Below are 5,473 nucleotides of genomic sequence, written 5' to 3'. Positions count from 1 at the left end.
TAGTTGAAAATGAATTTAAAAAAAAAAAAAAGGGAAAGGAAGGGGAGGGGAGGGGGGGGGGGGGCTCGAAACACGCTTAGTTTGCTTTAGAATTGAGAATTGAATTTAAATTTTGTTAAATAAGTAACCAATTGAAAGCTTACTTGACTACTTACTTAGCAAATTAATTGACAAATAATTAGACTATCATCACATCACTATTTCCGTTAGTTAAAGTAGATTGATCAATACGCGGAATTCATATGACTTCAAAACTTCGTTTTCTCATAGATATTGTGTCCCTTACACATTACTTATTTTCTGAAAACAAAAACCTTCATTGTTTACAAAAGGCACTAATTTGGTGAAAAAGTAAAAAATAATTATTTAACTTTTAGTCCTTTATAAAAACATTTTTTCAACGTACAAAAAAGTATATTGAGTACATTACGCATGTGACTCAACCAATGAGACCACAAATTTCCACAAACGGGAATTACTTGCAACTGTCGGAATGGTTTAGGGCCAAACCATGTGTATACTTTTATAAATTAAGCCATCGTCAAATGTTACATTCGGCCGCCCAAAGTAAAAAATTACATTAAAACTTCTATAAAATAATAATGGTGGAGTCGATAAAAATTAACATTGTAGAGGAGTTATTACTTTATCGATAAATGAATAATTTATTAATTTGTTGATAAATGAATATTTATCAATTTATAGAGTATTTTGTTTTTAAAGGATACTCAATACACCTATCAATGATGATTATGATCTATATGATAGATGTGTTTTTACCAACTGTTGTTTCAAAAGAGGCATTTTGAGTAGTTGTAACATTAAATAATTACTTTGGGCAAAATTAAAAAAAATATGTTAAATATAGTATGTGCATTGCAAAAAATTAGAGATGAAGTTGAGTTCGCTTTGGATGCAGAGAAAAAGCCAGAGACTTTTAAATGTACATATTGTAAAAGAGGCGAATTGAAAAAATATTGTCAGATTTAAAGTTTGTTAATTTGTATTAATATGAACATTGTGATTTTAAACAGCTATTATTTTATATATTTGTTGGACCTTAATGGATCTCAAAAAAATTATTATCTTATAAATTTTAGCAGGATTATTAATTTAGTACACTAGCCCAAAGTCGAGATTGAATAATTTTATTATTTATGCGAAATTATTAATTTATCTAATATTCATTTATCGAAATTTTAATGTAAATTGCCTAAAGTCATGCCAAATTTGACTTAAGTTTAACTAGAAGATGAAGATATATAAATATGTTTTATGAGAATTATTATTGGTTTACGCATCTGATTCTAGAGAAAGGATCACCTTGCACTTGGAAAGCATTTGATTTGAAGACGAATTATGTTCTCATTGCCAACGACATCTTTACGAGTGCAACTGTTTTATTTTATCAATAAAATATTGACATCCCAGTATAATTTTAAAATATTCAGAAAAAATTAAGTTATTTGTACTTGTTGGCTTACACTTTGGTTTACACGACCACACTCCTCCTCTCACATGGCGTCGGGTCCCAAATGGGGGCCACGACGTGGGGGCCCGACCCCTATGAGGGAAGAGGTGGAATCAGATAACCCAAAGTGTAAAATGACATGTACAAATAGCATGACCTCAGAAATATCAAAACTACACGAAACTACAATTTTTAAGCTGTCACATCAAACATTAAAATTGCAATGAGGTGACAAAATTTTATTGAGCCCTTGTTTGGAGGACATTTTTTGGAAGAAGAAAATTCATTTTTGGACCCTTTTTTGGTCACCTCGGCCCTACATGAGAGTGTACTGGTAAAAAAAAAAAATGACTGTAAATCATGCTAACGATAGAAAAATGAATTTTTTGGCCCAAAAAATGTCCTCCAAACACCCTCTGAGAGCACTGTGAATAATACAAATCAATTTGATAAATCAAACAAAGGAGAAGAGCTAAGAGGAGGAGGAAGAAAAGTGATGTAGGAGCATCCAAAAATTAGGGTAAACAATGAATCAAATAAGTATATATATTACAAGGAAACCTATAATAATAAGGAAACTAAATATTATGCTAAATATATATTATTATATATATTATCATCCCACTCAAACTCAAGATACAAAAGCAAGAAGTAGCGAAAGTTTATCACGCAAGAAGTGAAAACGATGAATCGAATGAGACTTAGTGAGTTAGCAAGCTGCAATGATGAAGAAACAAAAGGTAGGAAAATTGTGCTAATCTACAGATGATGACGAATCAGATGACAATCAATTTCAATATGTTTCGTGCACTCATAGAACACAGAGTTGTAAGAGATCTGAATAGCACTTGTATTATCACAATACATAGGGGTTGGGAAAGAATGAGGAACACCCATGTCTATAAGTAACCATCGTAATCACACAGTCTTAGTGATAGTGGATGTCATGGCTCGATACTTCAACCTCAGTATGTAAATGAAAAACAAACAACAATCTACTTCTCACTTTTCCAAGATATAAAAGAATCACCTAAAAATATACAAAATCCAGTAGTGGACTTGCGATCAATGGGGTTACCGGCCCAATCAACATCAAAGTATGCACAGAGCACTAAAGAGGAGGTTGATGGAAATAAAATATTCTAAAAGCAAGTATCACGAAGATAGCACAAAATACGAACAACAGATATCCAATAAATTGTAGTAGGAATTGAAACAAATTGACTAACAATGTGATTAGTATAAGCAATATCAAGACATGTGATGGTAAGATAAATCAGACAGCCAATAATGGTGCGATACAAATAGAGATCGGTCAAGGGTACACCGTCAGAGAGTGAATATCAAGCGTTGGACTCAAGTGGGGGTATCAACATACTTAGTATCATTAAGACAAGCATGCTCAATAACATTCATAATATACTTGGATTGGGATAGAAGTTAACTTCCAGGAGAAAAAGCAACGTCGTTCTCTAAAAAATATGATAATGCACCTAAGTCATTCATTTCAAAATGACTAGCCACTTCTGATTTCAAATACGTAATCCTATCAACATCATCACCAGTAATAATCATATCATCAACAAACGGCAAAAGGAGAATGCGACTAGTTGAAGTGCATCTAAAAAATAAGGTAGAGTCATGATGACTAGATGTAAAATCAAGAGAGGTAATAATTGTGAAAAAAATGTTAAACCAAGCACGAGGTGCTTGTTTAAGATCATAAAGTGTCTTCTTGAGCTTGCAAACAAATTTAGGAGAGTGAGAAAGACTAGAAGGAGAAGCCATCTTGGCAATAAGAGCAAAAGTCTCCTCATAATACAAATCACACTGTTGGTTAAAACCTTTAGCAACCAATCTAGCTTCACTCAACTAAACCATTAGATTTGGTTTTAATCTTATTAACCCAAAGATAGCCAATAGCATGTTTACTTGAAAGCAATGCAATCAAGTCCCAAGTGTCTATCTTATGCAAAGCAGAGAGTTCATCAATCATAGCTTGTTACCGAAGAGGATCTAGAATGGCTTCTTTATAGAAAGATGGTTCGGATAACTTATGAATGGAGGTTAGAAAGCAACAAAAACACTCAGAATAACAAGAATGGTTATCAAAAAAGACTAAATTAGCAGTAATCCACTTAAAAGTCTTCCAATTAGATAAAGCATCTAGACGCACATCATCTTGCTTTCTTACCTAAATTGGGGGTGGATAAATCTAAGGTTAGAGAATTAGTCATAAACAAGATAAGAAGTTTAGATTAGCTGATCGTGGTATTCCTCGCACGGGAATGCATGTTTAGCTCATGTTTGTCCGCCATTAAAGTAAGAAATGAGTTTTGAAATAATGAATTTTTGAAGAATGCATGTTTAAAAAATAGAAAAAATTTTGAAGTTATGTACAAAATATTTTATTGTGAGAATGTGGTTGAAAATGAATTTGAAATAAAAAAGTTTAAAAATAATGATAGACAAACAGGGGCTTAATTTGTAATAATGTAGATAAAATTTTAACATCTTCATCTTCCCAATCATGTTCAATGGTTTTAAATACATCAAGCTTAACAAAATTTTGAAGGTAACTGTTACAACAGTGGACGCTATTTAGAGCATTTTCAAGATCCTCTATTTTTCAAATGAATATTTTCAATTTAAAGAACATCCCTAAATTAAAAGAGTAAAATTTTGAAATACTCCAACAATTTCTTTGTCGTTAGAGAGTAAAAATTTTATTACTCTCAATGTGCATTTATTATTTTTCCTATCTTTTTTTTTTTTACCAACTTTTTCTCTAAATTATTATATTATTTTCTTCCATTCTCTTTGTATATACTATTTTAGATGGGTCAATACATGGAGCATTGAAAATTAGAATATTTTGAATGTATTTAATTGTAAAGAGTGCTTGGTTCTTCGGATTCGGAAAATCAAACTCAATGTCTATTTTCAATTGTTAATTTGAAGAGTTTCTTGAAACTTAATTATAAGGATAGACTTTCTAAAATGGAGAGCGTTTCACTTTTAAAGAACCTCTTGGAGATGTAGTTAAAAATAAGAAAAAAGTTAAAATATAATCAATTACACTAACATAATAAAGTCGTGCTGCACTTACAAAAAGGCGTAGAATTTTTTCAGACAACTCACAGTGGATGTTGGTGAGTGATATTTTTTGGCATTTTTTTATCATGCCCACACATGTTTCTGTTCTGACAGAATGACAGAATTCCGTGAACTGGATACAAAAGGAAATTTCCATCATAATATTAGGAGAGTTGATTTTTGTCAACCATCGAAACCATTTTCTTCTACTTATGTGTTTAAAATGTCGTGTCTGATCAAAGTTTTACTTTTTCAAGTAAAATCTCAAATAAAGTTAATGAAGCTTCTTCCTTCGCTTCCAAGTCACTGGAACCAAATTCTGGTGTTTTGGCAGTTATGCACTTTTACCTTTTGTAAATAAAAAAACAATCCCACCACGCGTCTCTGATTCAAACTCAAACTACAGTTTAATCTTATCTAAATTTTAGACAAGTCATTACAGAAGTCAAGTCGTATCCAATAATATAACTATATACTCCTTTGTTTCTTATCTTTATCTATTTAAAGAACATGGTGCCACTTCAAATTTTAACCAAAAGTACTGTCCACTTTTTAACGTAGCAAAAGAACTTTAAGAGATTGTTTGGGAGTCATTTTCTTGTAAAAATGTATTTTTGAACAGTAAATTGATGGGAAATATGTGGTTGAAAAGAATGAAATGTCTTTTATTTATGTGTAATATTATTTTAATAAAGAATGTGCGATTGAAAAGAAGAAAGAGAAAAATATATTTTGAAAAAAAAGGGTACCAAACGGCTCCTAAGTAAGATTCTCTCTAAAATGGGAAAATAAGACTCTCCACTGTGGGTTGAAGAATATGAGTGTTTAAATAAATTCACGTTGATTATTAAACTTGAGACCATGTTTGAACCTCATTTTGAGGGGAGGGGGGGGGGGGGGAAAAAA

The sequence above is a fragment of the Olea europaea genome, chromosome 7, assembly GCF_002742605.1.
Source record: "Olea europaea var. sylvestris chromosome 7, O_europaea_v1, whole genome shotgun sequence".
Classification (NCBI taxonomy): Eukaryota; Viridiplantae; Streptophyta; class Magnoliopsida; order Lamiales; family Oleaceae; genus Olea; species Olea europaea.
The sequence above is the reverse complement of the archived record's forward strand: the minus strand, read 5'-3'. Positions refer to the sequence as shown.